At 35.4% G+C, this 27,548-nt stretch overlaps 1 long non-coding RNA gene across 1 annotated transcript in view; it reads left to right on the top strand.

The window, feature by feature from the left end:
- The first annotated feature begins 327 nt into the window (after positions 1-327).
- The window catches only part of LOC117098941, a 50,856-nt gene continuing 23,635 nt past the window's right edge, over positions 328-27,548 (top strand). Inside the window, exon 1 of the long non-coding RNA XR_004443655.1 lies at positions 328-478. This is a non-coding gene — a long non-coding RNA (uncharacterized LOC117098941). The remainder of the gene's footprint in view (positions 479-27,548) is intronic.

The following is a 27,548-nucleotide window of genomic DNA, read 5'->3' as shown; positions in this document are numbered from 1 at the left end:
CAGATCTCCATGTAAGAAGCAAGAGTATTCAGTCTTTCTAAAAGAAGAGCAGGCCCTTAGACTGAGCCCACAGGAGTTTTAACTCTCAAACTAGTCTACAATTTGCCAAAATTACCATTTAAGTCATTTTACTTTTTTTTTTTTTTTTTTAAAGGAGACAGGTCATCGCTCTGTTGCCCAAGCTGGAGTGCAGTGGTGATCACAGCTCACTGCAGCCTCAAACTCCTAGGCTCAAGAGATCCTCCCATCTGCCTTGAGTACCTGGGACTACAGGTGAGCGTCACCATGCAGACTAATTTTTTTCATTTTTTGTAGAAATGGGATCTCACTACATTGCCCAGGCCAGTCTTGAACTCCAGGGGTCAAGCGATCTTCCCACCTCAACCTCCCAAAGTGCTTGGATTACAGGCCTGAGCCACCAGGCCAGCCCCATTGAAGTGTTCTAAGCAGTTACTGGCTTCAGCAGCTTCTCTTCCAGGTAAGCTGACCTGCATTTTCTGTTTCTTTCTGTTCATTTTCAGGATGATGGTTTGTCCTGTGACCTCAATTCTCTGAGGGATCTAAGAAAAGTCACTGGTTATCAGTTCAGTTTATTCAATTCCTTTTTTTTTTTTTTTTTTTTTTTTTTTGGTTTTAAGGGCAAGAATGACAACTTCCAAACTTCCAAGATCTTTACATATTACAGTGGAAGCCACTCAGTGTCTTAGAAATATGAGTTTTAAGTTTAAAAACACTGTATCATCTGCAAATAATATTCTTCAAAACTTATATTGATTAATTATATTCTCCTTTTTCATTCACTTAAGGCTCCAAAACCATTTCATAAAATAAACTAAAAGTAAAACCCTAAGTCCCCTAACTGACTTAACAGACTCCATTTTGGTCAAAGAGATGCCAGGGAAACCATAAAAGCTGAGTTCCTGGCCATGATGTGCCAGGAGGCCCGACCTGCCTCATTATACCCCCTCCCTTTTGTGGTTTAGACACAACAACTAACCAGCCTTAATGTTAAAATAAAGATTAATGTTAAAATAGAGATTGTAAGGCTCACAGAATGGATTCTTTATGGCAATAAGATAGCATAAATAAGCATAAATAAGATAGCAAATAATAAGCAAGAGCTAAGTCCATGCCAGGCAAGGGTTAAGTCACGCACCCGCCCCCCCTACACTTACGAATATGTTCCCACTGCCACAAGGTTTTTCTTCAGCACCTAAACAACCACTGGCCTCCAGATAAGCACGATTAAAACAATCATGGTTCATCCACTACCAGATGATGGCCCCCACCCCGGTTCCACAAGCCATAAATACAGCTTTGATTGAACTAAATAACTGATTTCAATAACTGTCTCCTGATAAGAAACGATCAGCCTGGCACTGGCGGGTTTACAGAGGTTGCACACTGAGTGACTTTGTGTCCCTGCTTCACCCTTTGATGTCCACGGCCTAATTGTAATGCATTTAAATGTTAACTCTCCACCCCAAAGTGAACATGAGACACATGTAACATGCATGTTCATTAAGTACACATGTGTTAGTACTCCCTCATACGTATTCATAAGATCCTTCTATAACCTGTTGAATATGTATATTTGGCCAACTTGTTCAGCATAAATTCCTGCTTTACCCTTCCTGCCTCCAAATGCCTGTTTCCAGCTTCTATGGATGTCTTTACTTCCCAGACTGTCAGAATGGCTGTCTTGCAGGCTATAACCCTAGATAAGAAATAAAGTCTCCTTTTCTAGCACAGTAGGGTGACTATAGTAAAAAATAATGTAATTTTACATTTTAAAAATGACTAAAAGAAAGCTGGGCACAGTGGCTCAGGCCTATAACCCCAGCACTTTGAAAAGTCAATGGAGGAGGATCACTTGAGGTCAGGAGTTCGAGACCAGCCTGGTCAACATGGTGAAACCCACTAAAAATACAAAACTACAGGTGTGGTAGCACACACCTGTAATCCCAGCTACTCAAGAGGTAGAGGCAGGAGAATGGCTTGATCCATGGAAGCAGAGGTTGCAGTGAGCTGAGAACGTTCCAGTGCACTCCAGCCTTGGCGACAGAGCAAGACTCCATCTCCAATTTAATAAATAAATAAATAAAATGGCTAAAAGGGGATAATTGAATTGTTTGTAAAACGAAGGATAATTGCTTGAGGTGACGGATACTCCGTTTTACCCTGATGTGATTATTAGGCATTGCATGCCTATATCAAAATATCTCATGTAACCCATAAATATATATACACCATGTATACACAAAAATTATAAATTAAAAATGTCTCCTTTCTAAATTTATAAAGTGTGTGATTTATAATAAATACTAATTTGTAATAATAAATTAATATTTTATTTTTACCTTATTTATAATAATAAATTACTATTTTATTGTTAATTTATTACGAATATAATATTACTTTTGGACAATTTGTTTTATTTTAAGCAACAGAAATACTCTGATTAAATGGAGGAGTGTTTAGAAGCTCACATAATAAGAATCAAGTTCAATAGCGAATATTCAGTAAAAACGTGCTTGTGGATACCAGACCTTCACAAAATCACACTATAGGAAGTGTGTCGTCAGGGCATTGTTGTTCATTACACTGTCACCATTGTCTCCATATAGCATGGTCAATCTTGGAGGATGCTATATCAACCATGAGACAATAGTTTCAGCAACAGGTTCTAAATGTTCCATTTTCTTTGAATCAGTGACTTGATATTTATAAATCTACATGGAGTTGTAAATCAGGAGTGCATTAGGTAAACAGCTGATTTTGGCTTGGAGTAAACTCTAGGTGAGAAATACAGTGCCATTGATGAGTCTGTAACTTTCTCTAATCAATAACAGCACAACGAGCTCTTGAAATCACTTCTTTCCTGAAAGGCTTTGCACAAAATTGATGAAGGGAGATATCTGCTGACTGACATGTTTACTCCTGGAGGTTAAGCTGAGGAAATACTTTTATAGGCAAGGAAGCTTTGATTTGCAACTTCGGGATGTCAGTATGAGAATGGTTAGTATGGAAATACCTGGATAGTGATAATGTGATCACTTTTAGGAGAATAAGCACATATAATATTAAAATGCAAATAGAGGAACAGGAGAGAAAGGTTGATAGTGGCAATTGTGATAACACATAATAAATGTTAGCAATTTGGTTCTCACATTATTTCTATAAAAGCATTGAGCCAGGTCCATGGTTAAGAGGCAAAGTACAATTACTGTCTAAAATGATAGTTATTTTCAGAAAAAAGAGAAATGATTTATCTCCTTTTGTATCAAAATTCTCACTTATGTTCAACCTCTTCACAAATTTAACATAGGTTAGTATCTTCCTTTCATGTTCTTTGTTTTTGCTTCGGTATATTTCATTTATACATTGTTGGCTGCCCAATATAGTTTTTTTTTCTATTAAGTCCACACAGATAAACATTCTCCTTTTCTGTTATAGTGTTTTCTAATTAGTCAACGAACAATTTAAAATGTTATAATGCAATAGAGAATCATGAAAAACAAAGAATTAATGCAGAACAATTAAACCAGTCAAACTTCCTGGAGTGTCAAAGAGTAGTATAAATATTCAATATAAATATTGTCTCAAGCTTTCTGTAGCACTTGCAGAAGAGTATGTTCTAATTAAAAGTCTCTTTAATAAGTTCAATTGACCAAGTAACAGCTTTTGATGATCATTATTTAAAATGGAAGAATAAATTACTGAAAATTACATTTATACTTCAAACATTTGTCATTCTGCTCATTCACTTACATTGTTTGAATGATTTGTTTTTCTTTTTTATTCAAAAATTCACAAAAAGAGAGGAAATACTGAGGAGAAAATGGCAGGTTGTGTTTGCTGACTTTGATTGACAAAGAAGGCACCAGTAAAATCACAGTGAACCATTTGGAAAGCAAATTGCCAGAAAATAATCGTTAGTCATGCTCTTAGTCTGGTAATTGAAATTTTTGTTCAAATTGTACTTAATATTCCATCATTGTTGAACCATACCACTGCTTATCTTGGGAATGTTGATACCATGGAGAAAATAGGGTAAGGTGGCTGCTGAAAAGTCAGATTTAGACCCGACTTTGATTACAATCATTTTTTTTTATATCCCATGAAGGTATTATATGTTAGTGGTTGTTCTCTGCTTACTATTTTAATATTTATACAGCAACAAAGAGTAAATAAACTGTCATTTATACAAGTTATGTTGTTGACCTATGCTAAAAGTTAGTTAACACAATGAAATGGTTTGGCTGTGTCCCCACCCAAATCTCCTCTTGAACTGTAATCCCATAGTCTCCATGTGTCCTGGTGGTGGACCCAGTGGGAGGAAATTGAATCATAGGGACAATGTCTCCCACACTGTTCTTACGATAGTGAGTTCTCATGAGATCTGATGGTTTCATAAGTGTTTGGCATTTCCCCTGCTTGTACACATTCTCTCGCCTGCCACCCTGTAAAAAGGTGCCTTCTGACATGATTGTAAGTTTCCTGAGACCTCCCCAACCATGTGAAACTGTGAAGTCAATTAAATCTCTTTTCTTTATAACTTACCCACTCTGAAGTATTTCTTCATAGTAGCGTGATAACTGAATAATACACATAACAATTACATGAACAAATTATAACAAGTTTGAGGTACATCAGTTTTAAATTAAGGAAAAATGTTTAAAGAATTTTCCTCCTTAATGTTTCTTAGGGTTGAAGAGGTGTTTATGTTTGTTTATGAATAGGTCCTATTTGCAAAAGACCCTCGAAGGTAAAACATAGACTTCAACATTCTAAGGCCAAGGATGGAGCTGCGTCTGATTCATAAAGTTTCAGACACAGTGGACCAACTGACATGAGAAACTAGTCTTCCTCTGAGGCGGGTGAGGCTGCAGATTAGCACACACTCAGACTTGGTACAGAGAAACAGACTGATGTAGAAAACGTTCTCCCATTAGCCTTTGATATCCTTCAATCAACTGGGGCGGAGTGATGTCTGTGATTTCTAAACCTTCTGTCCTACTCATCTCACAGGCCATGTCCATTCTCAGAACTCATGCTTTCCTTTGTTGTAACCTCTGTTCTACTACTTCTCGAAGACATTTTTATTAGGAGCTTCATTGAGATGTAATTTATATCCCATAACATTTACATTTCAAATGTAACATCCAGTGTTTTTTAATGTAGTCACAGACTTATGCAATTACCACATCTAATTTTAGAACATTTTCACCGCCCTCTGAAAAAACTAAATAACAATTAGCAGTCTCTCCCCATTTCTTTTCTCTGCCAAACCGCTAGCAACCATTAATTTGTTTTCCGTCTTTAGCCATTTGCCTTTCTGAACATTTCATACAAATATGATCATTTAATATATGGTCATTTGTTAGTTTGTTTCTTTTTAAAATATGGTCTTTTGACTGGCTGCTTTCACTTTGCATAATGTTTTCAGTGTTCATCCAGATTTTAGCAGGTACACATACTTCATTCCTTTTTTATGTCTGAATGGTATTTAGTGGTATTTTTTTGCTGTTATGAATAATTCACTGTTTGGCTGCCATAAATTTGCATGTGTAAGTCTTTTCTAGGAACATGTTTTTATTTTGGAGGATATACACATAGATGTTGAAATATTGGTTCATATAATAAATCTGTTTAAATATTTGAGGAACACTTCTTGATGGTATTGTTTGTGACACAAATCTATTATGCATAGATGTATGTATTTACATTGATTATGCTTTTGGTGTCGTATCTATCAAAGGTTATGAAGATTTACTGTTATATTTTCTTCTAAGAATTTACAATTTTACCTCTTACATTTGTCTCTGTGATCCATTTTTCAGTTAATTCTTGTGTATGGTGTGAGGTAGGAGGACAACTTTATTCTTTTCTGTGTGACAATTCAGTTTTCCAAGACTATTTATTGACAAGCCAATAAAGTGAATTGTAGCATAGAAAATATTACATTAATTATCTTGGCACCTGTATCAAAAGTCAGTTGATCAAAAATATAAGAATTATTTCTGGAATCTTACTTCTATTCCATTAGTTGATATATCTCTCTTTGTATGTCTTAATTGCTATAGCTTTGTATTAAGTTTTGAAACAGTGTAGTATACGTCCTTCACCTTTGTTCTTTCTTGCCAAGTTGTTTTGACTGTTGTGGGTTTCTTGCATTCCCAGATGATTGTAAAGAGCTGTTTCTCAATTTCTGCAACAAATGCCCGCTGAAATTTTGGTACCAGTTTCATTAAATATGTAGAACAATTTGGTAAGCATTGTCATCTTTACCCCATGAACACCATATTTTGTACTCTCTAATATCTCTTAAAACAAACAGCCCCCAGACCATGCACTCAAAATTGTCAAATACAGTCCAGCATCTTCATTTATACAAAAGAAAAGAAATCCTTTTGCATCATGCTAAGAACTGGACCCAGCTCTGAATCAAACTGTGATACGCAATATAGCTTGGAATAAAATACTCAGCTGCTTAGGTCAGACCATCCCCAATGAGGTCCGCAGTGACTTCACAGTTTTCCTGATTTCACAAGCAAAGTGGTTGTGTATGTGATTTCCATTAATTTAGTTCAAGAGTGCATTCAACTCGTTTTCCCGGGAAAAAAATAAAACATTTTTTTCGCCAAAATAATATAGAATCATCTACTTCTAATAAGACACCATGCGTGGTAATTTTTCCAATTTCTACACTTTCAAGATTCAATATTTTGGTTTAATTTTAACATATGTAAAAGTCATAAATGTTCTTAAAATACAGAAAATGTTTTTGCTATGTAAGGACCAAGACTTGCTACATGCCAATATAGTACCACAACCATTCAATATATATGAGAAAATTCATGATATAATCATTTCACACTCCTTTCTTCTATGTACCACCTTAGGTACTACCATAGGTAGAAGTATATTTCTTTCAACTAGCTTGATAGTTTTATCTAAAGTAAACCATAAAGGAAATTGAAACCAAGAGTAGATAATGGTGATGCATCAGTTTTATTTTGTTTTGAGATTTTTTTCCTCATGGATGACACAAGGCAGAAAAACTCACATCAAATAGCATAAATTTTGCTTGAGGACAAAATGGGAATTTTGCTGAGAAATAAATGTGAGCGTCTTCTAATAATGACAACAGCTGCTTCATGAATGCCTAAACTTTTCTGCCATAGAGGAACGCCAAATAGCCTTGAGCCTGGGGATTTATAGCAGATGTAAAATTCTTAAGCAATGTTCTTATGAAGCATCTAAATGTAGATCCACATGGTTTTTCCGGTGAACCTGCCAGGGTGCATTAGGAACAAAGTGAATCCTACAGATCCTAAACAAATTATCATGCTGTATGGAATTATTTGATGGAAACCAATTAAATTCTGTAAATTTTCTGCCATATAAAATAGTTTTAGTTTTAGAGTAATTCACATGAAGCCATTTTTGAGACAATAATTAAACACCAAGCCTAATTGTCTATAAAGGTCGTATTTTTCTTGTGATAATAAAAGCAAATTATCAGCGTTTAGATCTGTCAGGGCATTCTTCTGAATTTTCTAGTGTTATTCAAAGGCAATTTTAATGAATTCCTTAAGGACAAATAGTTGCTTCATAGCAAACCCTGAATGAATATATGGTGAATGAATCATGAGCAGACAAATAAATGCACATCAATAGAATGAAATATTTATTGAGGTTCACATATCACCTCTCGCACCCACAAAGTCAGGTGTCATTCAGTGAAAGATTTGTAGTCTTCAATATTTTCGCCATCTAGTCCTAGTTTGTATAAACTATAATGTTCTTCTCTTTTAAAGCTTCCCTCTGTTTTGCATTTAAGAAATAATCTTAAAAAGAAAGAAAGAATAATTTTCCACAGATTTTTGGAAATAGAGATTGGGGGCTGGGTCTCGGGAGTTATGCAGATAGGCTTTGATTCCTGATCATAACCACGTAACAACTGTCGGTCTTCAGGCAAGTTAATCAACTTCACCAAGCCTCAGGGTTCTCATCTTTAAAATGAAAATTGCATTACTACTCAAAGTTGTTCCTAAAATTAAATGAGATAATGCAGGTAAATCATTTAGCATTGTGGCTGGCACAAATTAAATAAGCAGTCAAATTTAGATATTAATTTTAGAATTCTTTGTTTTTCTTGCAATGCTTTACCTTGGTAAAAGTTTTTACTTCATGACAAATGGATTTTTCACACAGGAAAAATTTAAATTTTACTGATTGTGATCCCTGGTTTCACATACCATAGAAACATAACTTTTTAGGTTATCATTATCACATCTTGAAAATGTATTTTTCAGCCAGGCGCAGAGGCTCTTGCCTGTAATCCCAGCACTTTGGGAGGCCAAGGTGGGTGGATTACTTGAGGTCAGGAGTTCGAGACTAGACTGGCCAACATGGTGAAACCCCATCTCTACTAAATATACAAAAATTAGCCAGGCGTGGTGGCACATGCCTGTAATCCCAGCTACTTGAGAGGCTTGAGGCACAGAGATCACTTCAACCCCTGAAGCAGAGGTTGCAGTGAGCCGAAATCGCAGCTCTGCACTCCAGCCTAGGTAACAGAGTGGAGACTCCATCTCAAAAAAGTAAAAAGAAAATGTATTTTTCTTTCCTCTTGCTTCACACTATTTTCAAATTATTGCAAATTTAATTTGTTACTGCCTATTTATCCATCTGGCATCTTATTTCACTCATTCCCACTGAGTTGAAATGAATGGTCATATTAAGCTAAGCTTACACATGTGAATGTCTGACTTGCATTAGTAAAACTAATGATTCTAATTCCATATTGCTTTGATTATAAACTAAACAAAAACCCTGACATTATTACATTAGGAAAGCTGTTTTGCTAAAAACAAGAGCAATATTATATCAGAATTGAATTAATAAGTACAAATGTTTTAATGGCCATTACAACAACACAAACAAAAACAAATGTAAATATTTTAGTAATACAAACTATAATTAACGCTGTGTATTTTAACTCTTTCTATCTGATAGAGTAACAGACTCTTGAGCATGTTGGCCTGTGTGCAAAGACCCATTGATCTGGTTTTTTCCCCCACGCATTTGAAAAACAATGCATTTTGGCCGGGCGCGGTGGCTCAAGCCTGTAATCCCAGCACTTTGGGAGGCCGAGACGGGCGGATCACGAGGTCAGGAGATCGAGACCATCCTGGCTAACACGGTGAAACCCCGTCTCTACTAAAAATACAAAAACTAGCCGGGCGAGGTGGCGGGCGCCTGTAGTCCCAGCTACTTGGGAGGCTGAGGCGGGAGAATGGCGTAAACCCGGGAGGCGGAGCTTGCAGTGAGCTGAGATCCGGCCACTGTACTCCAGCCTGGGCGACAGAGCGAGACTCCGTCTCAAAAAAAAAAAAAACAAAAAACGAAAAACAATGCATTTTGCCAAAGTATAAAATTATAAGATATAGAACTAAATTTTGGTTACCCAAAGGCTAGAGATTTGATAGGCTATGAATAATCATGTTGCTGTTCACTATTGTAAGGATTTATATCTTGGAAAGTATCTTATCAATTACATCATTTCTTCCTTACAAGTTTTTAGGTGTGCAGGAGTGCTCATCCTATCATTTTTTTATAATGAGTAAAACAAGCTCCTTAGGCCCTAAGCTAATAGCAATCACAAGCTACAGTGAAAGGAACATGACTGGAACCCACCTGCATGACTCTTCATTATATCACACTCACTCTTTGATTAAAAAGAATGTACAACTAAATATATTTGTTGAAAACAATTTTTATTGAAGAACATGCAAAGAATATTACCCATTCTTGCCAGGTACAACAGCATATTTAGCCTGTGTTTAATGTATATATCGTGTGATTAGAACATTAGAACAACAGTACGATTGAAAAGGAACTCTGTGATGTTTACCTGCTGAGAACAAAAGGAATGAGAATCACTGCTCAAGTGATAACATCAAAACTTTATAGATTCACCCATCTTTGCATTACCGTGGCCTAATTTCCAACTTTATACTAAGTGTCAAGCCTCTGTCTTTAGTCCTAATAATTCCTCTTAAGTCCACATCTATATATACAGGTTCAAATCAAATTTCTTTCTGTGTGTATCACAGGAACCCAGTCTCAACATTTCCATACCTCAGGTCATTTTTATACCTTCTCTTTCAGAGCCTGACTGAGTTCTGTGAAGCCCATACTACCTGTGATTCAAGCCAGGAACCTTGAAATCTCCCTGAACAACTTCTACAGCGTCCAATCATACTTGCAATGACTCCCCACACTCAGCAGGTTCTACCCCCAAATCATTTCTTTTCTCTATCCTCTCTTTCCTGGCTTTATAATATGACTTAGTTCAAACCCTAATCACTGACTTATTCAAAGTCCCTTAACGGGTTAATTCCTACTGTGATCAACAACTTTAAAGAAAGGCAATAGGGCCGGTCGTGGTGGCTCACGGCTGTAATCCCAGCAGTTTGGGAGGCCCGGGCAGGGGAATCACGAGGTCAGGAGATCGAGACCAGCACGGCTAACATGGTGAAACCCCGACTTCTACTAAAAATACAAAAAATTAGCCAGGCGTGGTGGTGGGCACCTGTAGTCCCACCTACTCAGGAGGCTGAGGCAGGAGAATGGCCTGAACTCAGGAGGTGGAGCTTACAGTGAGCCAAGATCGTACCACTGTACTCCAGCCTGGGCGAGACTCTGTCTCAAAAAAATAAAAATAAATAAAAAAGAAAGGCAATGGCGATCTCAAATTGCTGGAACCTTTGCTAAAAGCACAGACAGAAAACAACATTATGGTGATGTTTGTGTTAAACAAATGTTGTTGATTCTCGGACACAGGTCAGATGGCAGATAATCAAACTCAAAGGTTGATGCCAGGGTGTCTGGGTCATCACTAAAGCCAAATCACAACTTTGGCCTCAAGGGAACACAGATCTTGGGTTTGGAAAGCGCACAGACCTGGACATGGGAACGGACATAGCGTAATTTTAAGATGACTAGAGGTTCCTCAAACCCCAAAGTACCACTGAACCTTGTTTAAAGCTAAAATGGCTCCTAAATGATAGAGAAGTTTCTCAGTTATCTCCACCAACTCAAGATCCTATCAGCCTGTGGAGGGCCTCACAGGCCTCTGGGTTTGTACGTGATGTCCCTACAGTGGCCATGGGGACTGATGAGAGTCACAGTTCCCATTGGAGGAGGGCAAGCTGCCACTGGGTGTCAGTTGCTGGAGTAAATATCCAATCACATGTGTACCTGTATCCTATGGATATTGGCTTCCACTCATGCAACTTACTGCTCCTTTGTTTCCCATTCCTGACTACATTTGAATCTTTCTTGGATTTTCAGGAAACATCTGACTGCTTTCCTGTGCCACTTCATACCCAAGAGAAGCTCAGGGAGACTTTAAGGTCCTTTATGCTCGTTATGATGGTACATGAATAGGTAAATTTACCACTGCTCCCTGTACTTCTTGGATAATGCACAAATAGGAAGACAGTCTCACAACCGGCAGCCTAGACAACCCAAATATGTGAAACCAAAACAGCCTGATCTCCCGGACCTGTTCTGACTTCTTGAGTCTTAAATCTCCAAGCCTCTCTGAATGTTTCACCCACAGCCTTTCCTTTGGGATCTGGCATGGGACAGGAAGGGCAGAGAAGGGCCTGAGGCTTTTACTCCACCACAGTCTAGGCCGGTGGGTGGCAAACTTTTTCTGCAAAGGGTCAGCTGGTAGATACTTTCAACTTTGTAGTCTCGTCACAACTACTCTACTCGAGTCTGCCACTGGTGTGTGAATGCAGTCATGAATAAAAGAATGAAAGTTTTCCAGTGAAACTTTAGTCACAAAAACAGTCTGCAGCTGTGTCTGGCCCGTGGGCTTTGGTTTGCTGGCCTGCGGGCTCCTAGAAGGCTGGGACTTTATCCCTCTATGAGGGAAAGCAGGTTTTGGGGTATTCTCCCAATTCTTTATACCTTATGTCTGTGTCACTTTTTAAATTAAAAGTAAAATTTAGGCCAGATTCCATGACTCACACCTGCAATCCCAACATTTTGGGAGGCTGAGGAGGGAGGGTCGCTTGGTTCCAGGAGTTTACAACCAGACTGGGCAACATAGCAAGACCCAGTCTCTACAAAAAGGAAAAAAAAAAATAGAAAAATTAGCAGAGCATGGTGGTGTGCATCTGTAGTCCCAGCTACTAGGGAGGCTAAGGTGGGAGGATTGCTTAAGCCCAGGAAATCGAGGCTGCAGTGAGTCATTATTACACCAATGTACTCCAGACAGGGGGACAGAGATCCTGTCACACAAAAAGGTAAAAATAAAATAAAATAACTAAAAATGTGCATCTTGTTTCTCTCTGTATTGTCATAACAGTCTTCTCTGAGGCTATAAGATATGTTGCCAACTGAAGGACCAGGGCAAAGACCACAGGAAAATCCATAGACCCAAATATCAAATATTTCCCTAATGCGCTATTTTCATCTTAACATTCTTTCTTTATCACTATTACTTTTCTTGAAAATTTCTTTACATGATAAACTCTGCTTTGAATTTAGGACTGAGTATTTTTGGCTGCTCTCCAAGCCCTTGAGGAAAACACTTGGAGTCTCATCCCTTTGATGCAGTGCTGAGTAACGAAGTATTTCCCTGTCTAAATAAGAGCCAAACTATATAATTAAATTCTTTCCAGATTGTATTAAATATCTTGATATAGAATAATAGTGACAACTTTGTTTATGTAGTTTTTCTCATTGTTGTTTTAGAAAATTTTTTTATAACATGCCTCATTCATCCTAAAAAAAATTAGCCTTATACTAAGTTCAAACATTTTTGTTCTCATGCTGTTTTAAAAATTAAAATGTTCTTGAACCCAGGTGTTCAAGGCTGCAGTGAGCTATGATTGCGCCATTGCACTCCAGCCTGAGTGACAGAGCAAGACCCTGTATCAAAAATAAAATGAAATATTTATCTCATCATCAGTTACTCAGTCTGTCAAACAAATAAAAGGCCATGTTTATTTAGATTATATGCTAATGGTTTTAGGGATAATTACAGATGATACACACATAATATATATCAATTATACTTTATCAAAAATCAGTGATTCCTCAAATTATGCCTAACTCATGGAATATTAAATATTCATTTCCTATCTGATGATTTTACCAATTATTCAAAACATATTGAAGATTTATCTCACTGTGGTTTTAAACCAAGAACAATAAGGGAGTTAATAGCTTTTTGATTGTTCCCCAAAACATTTACTCATTTTCAACTGAAGAACTAACTACTTAAAATGTAAAATATGTATATCTCCAACTACACTTTGAGCTTTTTGATATCAGATCATTGTTTTTACTTACTCCTGATTTTTTCAATACCTAGAAGAGCTCCTATAATGTAGAGGATAATAAAAATAAATAAATAAATAAATAAAATTCTTAAGTAATTTTCAAAGAAGGTAGGATATATCAAATTAAAATTTTGGAGGTTTTGCAGTTATTAGTAAAGACAATTTCTAGGTTGCCTTTTGTTTTTGATTTTGTTTTTACATAAAGTATATCATTAGTAATTTCCAATTTCAGTTTATTTAAAGAGAAGTGATAAGGGCTTTGTGAAACAATCTAAATACACCTTTTAGTTCTTTACATTTAACAACAAAATTACCAACCTAATTTAGTTAAGTTTTTCTAGGTCAGTCAGCTTAGTTTTCATAGAATTATGTTTTACACTTACATTGCACTACCACATATAATAATCAAAATAATAAGTATAATTGGTAGAAAGTGGTAGGAGAATACAATGGCTATTAAGAAGCTGATAATTCATCTTTTGTGAGCAAAGATGTACAAAGTTCTAGAAATAAACTTGTGAGTCTTGATAATTCTGCATATGAAAATGGAAAGCCCCAGTTTACTCAAAATATCAATTTAAAGGAGACTGGCTAAGCAAAATTTTACTATTCATAAGACTGGGAGTTTACAACAGGCCTCGTGATTAAATCATAGTAGATGATGTTTTGGTTTAATGAATAAGAACTGATATGGTCTATGTACGTTTGAAATTGGACATTTTCAAAATGTTCAAGATATGATATTTTAAATTATACTCAAAATCTTGTCAGTCAAGAAGATTGTATTTATAGACATGCAAATATTCTGAAAAGTAATTCAATTGTAATTCAATATTAACTTACTAATTCCCATTCTAGAGATTTTAGAAGATGGAAAAAAGAAAAATACATTGGACTCTGAAACATTCTACGTGAAAATGGAATGTGTGGTTAGTGTAGCATTAGAATAACTCAGGCTTTGGACTTTGGAAATCCATTTCCTCCCACACCAGTCTCTGAAACTTAAATGATTCATTATTTCCAGTTGCAAATGCCATCAGAAAAGGATTGTTTTTCTTTCTAATAACACCAATAATGTGGTTTACCATTGTGAATAAACTGCCTTAAGCTTTCCCCGAACAAAATAAATACAAATGCTCCTCAACTTACGATGATGTTATGTTCCAGTAAAACCACCAAAAGTTGAAAATACCATCGGTCAAAATACATTTAATACACCCAACCCACCAAACATCACAGCTTATCTCAGCCCGATCTTAAACATGCTCAGAACACTTACATTAGCTTACAGTTGGACAAAATCATCTACCACAAAACCTATTTTATAACAATGTGCTGACTAGGTCATGTAATTTATTGAATACTCTACTGAAAGTGAAAAGCTGAAAGGTTGTATGGGTATTTGAAGCATGATTTCTACTGAATGTGTATCACTTTCACATTATGGTAAAGTTGAAAAATTGTAAGTCAAATCATTATAAATCAGCGACTGTCTGTACTGACATTTTAGATTAGTTTTGCTGTTTTACTATCTCGAGTAGTATGTTGCCTTCCAAATCTCAATAATCATTCCTAGAATATCCTCTGCTTACAGGACTGTAATTGTTCCCCAAAGGAAAACCACTAGTTGTTATGAAACCACGAGAATTTTTTAGATGATTATTTTAAATCATTTTCTCAGATGCCTTATTTTCTCCTCTCAATATTAACCTGAAATAAAAAGAAATGCCACCATGTTGAATCCCTTCTTCTGCCTGGATTTTTATTTTATTTTATCTACTGGGCAGATTCATTTTATAAAGCTGCATCCAAACAAAATAATTTGTAAGTAATCAGGTTTGATTAAAATCTGTATTGTGATTATGCTGAAACAACCAAAAACCAATACAAATTATAAGACCTTAATTGTTATTAGTCTGCTTTAGATTGTTTTAAATCTCTTCAGATGTCACTTCATTGTCAGTCTTCCCCATGTGGGAAGCTGTGGTAATGGTTTCTTTCTAGCTCATTGATTGCTTTTGGTCAATTGACGTAAGTGTTTCAGTTTTGTTAATTGGCTGACCTTGTTTTGAACATTTGTTAGTAATATCTTAAAAGTATCAAAATGTATTGGCCTGGTTACCACAATTCAGGAAATGCTATTTTGTATCTTCACTTTAACACATAAATCACAAAATGTTTTTCTCCAATCAAGAGTTTTATTGTACTTATGTATCACCCTAGTTTTTAAAAATTATGTTGATTGAGGTCAGAATTTGAAAAACCTTGGAAGTAACTCAGCAGTCAGTACATTGCACTTATTGCAAAATATAAAATAGCTGGTGATATAGTGAGAATTCAGACAATATCCCATTTCATTTTCATACCATCTCTTTTAAAAATGTATTTTTTTCCTATATTGTTTTGAGATTTCTTCAACTCAGGAGTTGCTTTATAACTAAACATATTTAAAATATTATAGCTTTAAATAAAGTCCAAAATATCTTCAAGCTAAGTTGTGAATTCTCAACTAGAAAGTCCTAATATCCTCCCACTGAAATGTGTTTAAGTATGTTAATGTTTGCGAAATATTAATCAGTCTCTTGTGTTCTTTTTCCCTGTCTGGGCCTGGGTTTCAAAATTGCCAGTGAACCACATTCAGGGACAAACTTTGTTAAACTCGTTGTCATAGAATAAACCACTCATGTATCAGCGCTATTACTGATACTCCCAATAACCGAAATTATTGAATAAGTGAAGCTGAGTAACTTGCAAGAATTGAGAAGAGAAACAGAAAAATCCTCTGTTAAAGGATTTATGGGATGCTATTAAGTGAATACATGTTTGCATTATAGTAATCCCAGAGGAAAAACAGAGGGATAAGAGCACAGAAAATATATTTCATAAAGTAATAGCTGAACATTTCACAAGTCTTGGAACAGATGTGAACATCCAGATTCAGGAAGCCTGAAAGAACTTCAATTAGGTTCAACCCAAAAAGAAACTCTTCAAGGCACATTTTAATCAAACTGTCAAAGACAGAGAATTCTAAAAGCTGCAAGGGAAAAAATCAAGTCACAGAAAAGGGAATCCCCCATCAAATGATTAGAAGATTTCTTAGCAGAAACCTGGCAAGCCTGAAGAGAATGGTATGATACATTCACTGTACTCAAAGAACTGCCCAAAACAAAAAACTATCACCAATACTAGATCTAGCAAAGTTATCCTTTAGAAATGAAGGGGAAATAAAGAACTACCTGGACAAGCAGAATCTGAGGGAATTCATCATCACTAGACCGGTCAAAAAGTGCTTAAGAGAATGCTACAACTGAATAAATAAATAAATACTAAAATAAAAACATGTGCAAGTATAAAACTCACCAGTAGAGTTGACTTTATAAATCAAACTCGGAATACTCCAGTGATGTTTGGTGCTATGTAAATCTTAAATTTCTGCAGTATTAAGGTTGAAAGTTGATATGGTCAAAAATAACAACAGCTAATTTTAGCAGCTAATGAAAACAAAATATATGTGCAAACTAAGGCAACAAAAATATAAATTATGAGGGTAGAGAAAAAGTCTAGAATATTCTTATGTGAGTAATGTTATCATCAGTTTGAAAAACAAGTCTATTATATATCCAAGATTCTTTATGTTAGCCTCATGGTAACCACAAAGAAACAAATTACTGCAGATATACAAACAAAAAAGAAAAATGAAACAAAACTTAGCATCACAGAGAACCACCAGTCCATAGAGGCAAACACGAAGAGTGGAAGAGAGGGACAAAGATCTACAAAACGCACACACCAACTGGGTAGGCTCAAATCCAAAACAACAATATGAAATGCTGGTAGAAATGTGGTGATTTAGAAATTCATCCATTGCTTGAGTGAAGGTGCAATGCTACAGTTACTCTGAAAGAGTGCAGCAATTTCTTATAACGGTGAAGACAGTCTTATCATACTATCTAGCAATTGTACTTCGGGGTATATACCCAATTGATTGAAATCTTCTTTCACACAAAAACTTGCAGGTGAAATATTTTAGCAGCTTTATTCTTAATCACCAAAGAATGAAAGCAATCAACATGTTCTTTTAGGTAAATGGATTTTTTAAAAATCTGGTACATTCATACAATGAAATATTATTTCAGCAATAAAAAGAAATTAGCCATTAAGTCATAAAAAGACATGGAGGAAGCTTAAGTGCTCATTGCTCAGTTAAATAAATCAATCTGAAAAGTTTACATAATGTATAGTTCCAAATATGTCCCATTCTAGAAAAGACAAAACTATAGACACTATAAAAGATGGTTTCTAAGAGGGAGGGGATGAAGGATAACTATGTGAAGCAGAGGGAATTTTCAGAGCAGGATAATTATTCTCTATGATACCATAATTGTAGATATATGATATTTTGCATTGTCAAAACTTGTAGACCTTCACAGCACAAGGAATGAACCATCATGTATTCAATTAAAAAAACCGTTTAGGAGGTCAGAGTCTCTCAGGAAGGAATGTAGATTCTAACAAGGTGATCAAACTGTTACAAATTTATGAAACGATATCCCCAAAGAAGGTGGAGGGAAATATGCTGACCTAAGTCATTTTAGAAATGCATGTATAAAAATGAAGACGGAACTGTTCATAAGCACTGTATTCTCATTTCAAAAGTAATATCCACCGGGGATCTGGGTTAATAATTCTGATACTGCTATACATGTATCTAAAATTAAGCAATTAATTAAATAGGTAGTGAGTGGTGCAAGCTGGATTTCTCACAGCTGGAGTGAGAATTTACTGATTAGCAATATGAGGAGACTAGAATGATCCAGGTGGTAAGGTATTATGATTGGAGACATTGTTGTGAACTCAAGTTAGGCCTAACGTAGCTTCAGATGGTTAAGTAGAAAAGCTTATAAATATGTGTAATGTCTGGGTTATCATAATTGCATGTTCCCTTATGTCAGTTAAGAAGGCCTAGAAACTATAAATCCCTAAGAATAACAAGTACACCCAGCAGATCTTAGTTTCCTTCACCTTTTTAATATAAGGAACCAGAGCTCATGAAATAAATGACTGATTCTAGAGCTTGGGTAGGAAATATAAAAGATGAGCCTGGAGCACCTTGTAGTGCCAGAAAGTAACAAACTGAAACAAACAAACAATAAAACTCCAAACTCCCACAAAACTGAAACAATTTGAGAAACACAAAAAACACTATACTGTTATCTGTACCCAAAGCGTAAGATAACTATCCATGAGCTATAGTGAAATAAATAAATAAATTATAAATTAATGCCAGGAGAAAAGATGAGCCTCCCTTAGAATTAATTCACGTATACATTCCATCTTCAAGGAGTAGAAACTTGTAAAGACCAACAAAAAAGCGCAACTGCACAATAGTGTTTGTCAGGTTTCTCCCTAAAATCCATAACCTCAGCCTAATTGTATGAAAAAAAAAATTAAACAAACTCCATTTGTCAAATATTCTGAAAACACTGACCAGTCCTCCACAAAACTGCCAAGGACATTGAAAACAAGGACAATCTGTGAAACTGTCACAGCCAAGAGGAGCTTAAGGAGACAAAATGACCATAAGTATACCGGAAACTAGATGAGATAATGAAACAGCAAAAGAACATTAGATAAAAACCAAGGACATGTGACTATGCTATAGACTTTTGTTAGAAACTAATGCGTTGATTTTGAGTCAATAGATATCAACGTACCACATGAATGTAAGCTGTTAATAATATGAAAATTGAATGTGGGATATATGAGAACTCTGTGTTATAGCTCAAGTTTTCAGTAAACCAAAATATTTTAAAAATAAAATACGCTTTAAAAATAAAGTCTATTGGCCGGGCGCGGTGGCTCAAGCCTGTAATCTCAGCACTTTGGGAGGCCGAGACGGGCGGATCACGAGGTCAGGAGATCGAGACCATCCTGGCTAACACGGTGAAACCCCGTCTCTACTAAAAATACAAAAAATGAGCCGGGCGAGGTGGCGGGCGCCTGTAGTCCCAGCTACTCAGGAGGCTGAGGCAGGAGAATGGCGTAAACCGAGGAGGCGGAGCTTGCAGTGAGCTGAGATCCGGCCACTGCACTCCAGCCTGGGCAACAGAGCGAGACTCCATCTCAAAAAAATAAAAAATAAATAAAAAATAAAATCTATTTAAACAAAAATAAAAAATAAAATACAATGGCACCGTTTAAATCAGAATAGAACATGATGAAATAATACATTTTAAGCTGAATTATTGGCACCATTCTAAGAAGTTAGGTAACAGCAGTGAATAAAATGAGCAAAAATCCACCTCTCAATGACCTTAAATTTTTAGGGGGGCAGTTGAAAATAAACAAAACATTTAAAATATATAGGACATTTAAAGGTTATACTTTTTAAGTAAAGTAAAATAAAGGACAAAAGAGGATAAGTTGTTCTAGGGAATGGGGTTGAGGTTGAAATTTTGAATAGGCAACTAAAATAACTTTATTCTTTAGATAAACATGACCATTAGTTGCACTTAGTGAGCTTGGGCATACGGAAGTATTTATCTGTAATGTCTAGGACAAAACTGAGAAGCATTCTAGAAATGGAGGTAAATAAGAAAGATAAAAGGATGAGAGCACGGTAGAAGCTGATGTCACAGCATGTCCAGGGCAGCACAAATAGGTATTGGTAATGCAGAAAACAGAACAAGTTGGGTGGGGAGTTAAAATGTTAGGGAAAACATTTCATTTTCTAACTATACACTTTGAATATGAAACTTGAAGGGGCTAAAATAAACTCAATGATAAATTTATTAAAACTTATATAAGATTAAATAACATTGATAACATCTCTGACCTTACACCATGAAGAAGAAAGTTTCAAGCCTCAAGAATGGAATACAAAGGTTAAATTCAATCTCAAAAAAACAAAAATCTGAACAATCTCAGATTTCTCGACCTCTAAATATAAAGATTCTAAAAATGAAGTTTCTGTTTCAGCAATAATGAATCTAGCTAAATTCAAATTATTGAAAATAATCTTCACATATGAAAATATTTAAGCTTTGTAACCAACTAGAAGATTATTACTCAAATTCAGATCAGTAAATGATAAATCAAATTTAATAAATAAAGAATGAGATGTTAAAGCAAGAAAAATATTGATAATAAAAATTGAAGTTAAGTAAATATCAGATAAGTATACAGTGGAAAGGTGACAACAAATTAAATGTAAATAACTAAAACCTTTGTAAGAATATACATAGGTAAAACATATAATAAAGTTATGGTGTTTATTATTAAATTTCACAGTAGTAGAAACTAACAATACTGAATTGAAAACATAGATCTCTATATAATTTAGGGGGTTCTCATTTAATTTATTCATCTACAAAGTCTATATTACAGAATAATAAACCTATACACTAATGACTAACTTAAATAGAAATTAACAAAACTACTCCTTCTACAACAGCATCAAAAAGAGTAAGATAATGAAGAATAAATTTAATCAAGGAAGCAAAAGATCTGTATGCTGAAAATGATAAAACATTGATGAAACTAATTGAAGACAAATAATGGAAAGGCATCTCACATTTAATCACATGGATTAAAATAACCACTATTGTTAAAATGTCCATACTACTCAGAGCAATCTACAGATTCAATGCTATCTCTATCCAATTACAATGGCATTTTTTGCATAAATATAATAGAAAAAAATCTTAAGATTTGTATAGAACCACCAAAGTCCCTGAATAACCAAATCAATGCTGAGAAAGACCAAATCTGGAGCATCACACATCCTGATTATAAATTACATCACAAAGCTGTAGTAATCAAAACAATGTGTTACTGCCATAAAAACTGACACATGGACACATAGAATGAAATAGAGCCCAGAAATCCACTTACACATTTAGCATCAATTGATCTCTCATGAATGCACCAGGAGTGCATAATTGGGAAAGGATAGTCTCGTCAATAAATGATGTGAAAACCAGAATACATGTGCAAACTAATGAACTTGGACCCTTTCATCATATGCAAAAATCCTGAAAATGGTTAAATACTTGAAAGGTAAGACTGGAAACTGCAAAAATTCTAGAATAAAATATAAGAGGAAAGCTCCTTGATACTGGTCTTGGTAATAAATTTTTGCATATGACACTAAAAACACAGGCAACAAAAACAAAAATAACCAAGTGGAACTGTAACAATCTAAAAAAGTTTCCCACATAGCAAAGGAAGCAATCAACAAAATGAAAACATAACACTGTGGAATGGGAGAAACTATTTGATATTTGTAAACTATATATCTGATGGGGGCTAACTTCCAAAATATATAAGAAACTCCTGCAACTTAATAGCAAAACAAACAACAACGACAACAAAAACTAAAACTAAAAATTGAGCAAAGGACCTGAATAGGCATATTTCTAAAGAAAATGTACAGATAACCAACAAATATATGAAAAGATGATGCAATGCAAATGAAAACCATAGTGAGGCATCACTTCAAACCTGTAAGAATGGCTATTATAAAAAAGCCAAACTATAACATGCATTGAATGATCTAGCTGTCTGTATATACATCCAGAGGAAATAAAATCAGTATGTCAAAGAAATAGCTGCAGTCATGTATATTACAGGGTTATTCACATGAACCAAGATACAGAATCAACCTGTGTCTGTTGACAGACGAATGGATAAAGTAAATGTGACATACAGACATATACACACACACAAACTACATATACATAGATTGTATATATGCGTGTGTGTGTATATATACCAACAAGGAAACATTCAGGATTAAAATGAAAAGTTATGTCCTTTGTGACAACATGGGTAAGGCTGAAAGACTTATTCTAAATGAAATAAATGAGAAACAGAAAGACAAATATTATATGATTGCATTTATATTTAGAGTATTGAAAAGTCATACTGAGAAACAGAATAGAATGGTGATTGCCAGGAATGGGGGGTGGGGACAGGGATGGGGAGATGTTGGTCAAACGGCATAAACTTGCAGTTATAAGATGAAAAAGTTCTAAAGACTTAATGTACAGCATGGTGACAGAGCTTATTTTCACTCAACATTTAAATTACCCATTTTCTCATGTTCTAAATTTTTGTTTATTAAGCCCGTGATAATATTTTTTCTTTCTCTTTTGTTGTTAAAGAGAAGTAGTGGCAGGAATTCTTATTATAAATTATATAGTTGACCTATTTGGTCTCCTGGGGCTGGTGTTATAAGGATGATAACAAACGGAGAGGCCCCTTGTAAGTGGCACTCCCATGATGGGAGTTTGTCTCTTGAAAAATGGCAAGTCTACCACTAGGTAGACCCTTCTCCTGTTCCTACAAATAAACAAAGTTGCCCGTAAAACACTACCTCCAGCCCTGATACCTCTCCTAAGTCCAATTCAGCTTCATATTTAAATATCTACCATGCTGATCACATTGGCTCAGGCTGCAATCTCAGTCACTCTGGAGACAGAGGTAGGAGAATTGCTCAAGCCCGGAAATTAGAGACCACCACCCTGGGAAACGTGAGGAAACCCCATATCTAAAATATAATGAATACATAAATAGAAAAGTAAATTTTCTACTAGGCTATTCCATGCCAAACGTGTTCCAACACAAGTTTATAATGTTAACCAATTTCGTGATATCCCCTTCTTTATTCCTATATTTCTGTTTAGAGGCGCCACTCTTACTGGGGATTCTGGTTCAAAGTGGATGATTATTGATACATTCTTTGGCCTTACACATACACTTCATTATCATTTTTCTTTATTTTCTGATCACAATGATTTTTGCATTTCTCATTGTATTTCTTAAGAATGTAGTTCAGGCCGGGTGCGGTGGCTCAAGCCTGTAATCCCAGCACTTTGGGAGGCCGAGACGGGCGGATCACGAGGTCAGGAGATCGAGACCATCCTGGCTAACACGGTGAAACCCCGTCTCTACTAAAAAATACAAAAAACTAGCCAGGCGAGGTGGCGGGCGCCTGTAGTCCCAGCTACTTGGGAGGCTGAGGCAGGAGAATGGCGTGAACCCGGGAGGCGGAGCTTGCAGTGAGCTGAGATCCGGCCACTGCACTCCAGCCTGGGCGACAGAGCGAGACCCGTCTCACAAAAAAAAAAAAAAAAAAAAGAATGTAGTTCAAACAACTAATTCCTGAGAGAATTAGTGGTTAATGTCATAAACTTTTTCACTCCCTCATAACTTTTTAACCTGGCTTTCCCCTCAATCCCAAGCTTTATATTGCTCTGTGACTGTATAAATGTCTTATCAACCAAGAATCATATCTTTTTATATGAAAAAAATGCCTTGCAGGGTAGAAAAGATGGAAGAAGAACAGAAAGACAGTGTATTGAAATAATTAAATTGAAGTTTATTATTTTTAGTTACATTAAGTTGAAGTTTATTATTGTTACAATTATTATGAAAAGCTATAAGCATCACAGATACTGAAGTCAATGTCATGTATTCCCATCAGCTTCTCAGAATTCTCTCATCACAAGGTAGAATAACAGGATGCATCATTTATTTGGCTAAATTAATTTTCTAGATATTTTAAAATCATAACTGAATGTTGTCACTTCTCAAATTGATAACTTCAATGTAAAATTGGAGTTTACAGATACAGATACAAGTAAGTTGCCCTAAACCATAAAACAAACCTCAAACATTTAACTCTTCAAATATTTATCCTGATTTCAGTGTTTAATGACACTCCTGCAATGTGTCAGCTACTGCAAATCAACGCTCTGTCACACAATGTATACAGTTTTAAGACAAATAGCTAAAAATCATGCATGGATAAATACAAAACTACCATAAATAGCTCATTGTTATAGCAAACTCTTAATGAAAGAGAAAAGTAGAATGATGGTTACCACAGTCTGGGAAGGGCAGTAGTGAGGGGAGTGGAGGAGGGGTCGTTTAATGGGTTCAAAAACACAGTTAGATAGAAGTAATAAGATCTGGTGTTCAGTAACAGAAGAGAGTGACTATTCTTAACCATAATTTGCTGCATATTTCAAAGTGATTAAAAGAGTGGAAATGGCATGTTCCTAATAGAAAGAAATGATAAATGCTTGAGGTGATGAATGTCTCCATTATCCTGATTTGATCACTACACATTGTATGCTTGAATCAAAATATCACATGTACCCCATAGATATGTACACCTGTTATGTATTCACACTAATTAAAAATTTTAAAAATTAATAAAAGAAAAACCTCCGGAAAAAAAGACAGAAAAGTACAATATTCAATTTTAAAAGCACAATAATTAAACTTTGTAAATGAAGTAATTCCATGGAAAACAGGAAGTTAATATCTCAGTTTTGAACTCTTCCTATTCTATTCTATTTGAATGCATTACATCTGAGGTCAATAACAGGAGGAATTATACTCAAATACCTACAAAATAGAGGAATTTGAAACATACTGGCCTGTAATTTCTAAACTGTCGCTTAGAACAACTCTGAAGAAACTCTGAAGAAAATAAAATATGATCTGCATGTGTATTTTGAATTTTTAAAATTTCTTTATAACTAGTAAAAATCTTGGATTCAATTTAAAATATATATTTAATTCAATATATAAATTATCATTCAAAAGGTAATTAATGTGATATATTAATAAATAAATCTTTTATATTATGTTTTCATATTGTTTTAAAAATTTGTCAGCCTGAGAAACATAGTGAGAACTCATCTCTACACAAACATTTTAAAAATCAGCTGGACATGGTTGTGCTTACCTGTAATATCAGCTACTTAGGAGGCTGAGGTGAGGGAATCTCTTGAGCCCAGGAGTTTAAGGTGACTGTGAGCTACGATCACACCATTGCAGCCTGAGAGACAGAGCGAGATTCTGTCACTAATAAAAATTTGAAAATAAAAGTAAAATACTCATTGAACACTTTAATATTTATCATTCACTTAAAATACTTGACCTGTGTGTAAATTTTATAAATTCATAGCCAAAATGTGTTGATTCATATACCCATTTTGCTGCAAACATAATTAAAAGTTTCCCAGTGACTCAAAGTGACAGTTTTTTCTTTAAATTTAAATTTAAGTAAAATAAAATCATAATATAAGGTCTTCAGTTGCCCTAGCCACAGTTCAAGTGGTCCATAGTCACTACTATTGGACGGCATAAGTTCAGAGTATGCAAACGACGGCTATTAAAAAGGTTCATGATACATTCTGATACAAACACTCAAATAATGTTATCTGCAACAAATATTTATTTTAAAATAATGTGGTAGGTTGTTAAGAAATGACATTAGTCACAGATTTTGATTGTTACTTAATCTGCTTTGATATATCTGATTGTGAATACTTAAAGATTTTTTTTTTTTTTTTATGACAGAGCGAGACCCTGTCTGTGAAGGAGAAAAACAAAAGCTATCAGAAGGTGGACTAGTCTATCTTGTGAGGTGATGAATTCTCAGCCTTTGGGGTTGTACAAAAACAGTCTATCACATAGAATAGACTGGTCTGGGGCATTTTAGAGGAGAATGTGTATGAGGAATGGTTTACAGTCTACTCTGTTGACCCTTGGGTTCTTACCAAGCTCCACAAGGGACCATAGTGTAGAGTTCAGAACTCTAGATTGTGCAATGCAGTTTCAATATCTGCATTTATATATTAAGAATTACACTTCTGCATAATCTTTTTCTAAAGAAAGAGTCTGTTAGCTAGAAACATGTTGAAAACCACTGAGGTGACTCTGATCAAATGCCCTTTGAGAGATATTAAAATTCTGTCTAGATCCCCATTGTTATGATAGTAGAAATCTTTTTTTTTTTTTTTATACTTTAAGTTCTAGGGTACATGTGCATAACGTTTATATCATGTATAACTCCCCAAAGCAATCCCTCCCTCCTCCCCCCTCCCCATGATAGGCCCCAGTGTGTGATGTTCCCCTTCCCGAGTCCAAGTGATCTCATTGTTCAGTTCCCACCTATGAGTGAGAACATGCGGTGTTTGGTTTTCTGTTCTTGTGATAGTTTGCTAAGAATGATGGTTTCCAGCTGCATCCATGTCCCTACAAAGGATGCAAACTCATCCTTTTTTATGGCTGCATAGTATTCCATGGTGTATATGTGCCACATTTTCTTAATCCAGTCTGTCACAGATGGACATTTGGGTTGATTCCAAGTCTTTGCTATTGTGAATAGTGCCGCAATAACATACGTGTGCATGTGTCTTTGTAGTAGAGTAATTTATAATCCTTTGGGTATATACCCAGTAGTGGGATGGCTGGGTCATATGGTACATCTAGTTCTAGATCCTTGAGGAATCGCCATACTGTTTTCCATAATGGTTGAACTAGTTTACAATCCCACCAACAGTGTAAAAGTGTTCCTATTTCTCCACATCCTCTCCAACACCTGTTGTTTCCTGACTTCTTAATGATTGCCATTCTAACTGGTGTGAGATGGTATCTCATTGTGGTTTTGATTTGCATTTCTCTGATGGCGAGTGATGATGAGCATTTTTTCATGTGTCTGTTGGCTGTATGGATGTCTTCTTTTGAGAAATGTCTGTTCATATCCTTTCCCCACTTTTTGATGGGGTTGTTTGTTTTTTTCTTGGTGAATACTTAAAGATTTTTAAATGCTGATATTTAGTTCTCTTTAGAAGCTACTTAGTATTAAACAATTTGCAAAATCTAAATTCCCAACATTGAATTGCCTAATATAGGACTGTATATTCTTAAAATTTTATTCACATTTTAAGCGAATGTACTGTATACACATGTTACTATTGGGTAAAAGTTCATTTAAGTGACATTTTATTCAACAGGAAGCCTACGAAGCAAAGAATCTTTATTGAGTTTATAGAAAACAATAAAAATTGTAGATTATGTGAACAGCTCTGTTTTGAGACACAGAGACAATGTATTGGCATTAAAGTAGAAGTTCTATCTTATCAATTGAGGATAACTTTGTATCATAGCTGTCTTTTATTCTTAATTTCATATTATTCTTAGTTTCATGTTAATTTTGAAGAATATAGCTTCAAAGATACGTTTGGACCTAGCACTTTGAGAGGCTGAGGTGATTGGATTGCTTGAGGCCAGGAGTTCGAGATAAGTCTGGGCAGCATAGCAAAACCCCATCTCTACTAAAAACACAAAAATTAGCCAGACATGGCGGCATGCTCCTGT

Source organism: Trachypithecus francoisi, unplaced genomic scaffold (assembly GCF_009764315.1).
Source record: "Trachypithecus francoisi isolate TF-2019V2 unplaced genomic scaffold, Tfra_2.0 Contig01474, whole genome shotgun sequence".
NCBI classification, from domain to species: Eukaryota; Metazoa; Chordata; class Mammalia; order Primates; family Cercopithecidae; genus Trachypithecus; species Trachypithecus francoisi.
The sequence above is the reverse complement of the archived record's forward strand: the minus strand, read 5'-3'. Positions and strand labels throughout refer to the sequence as shown.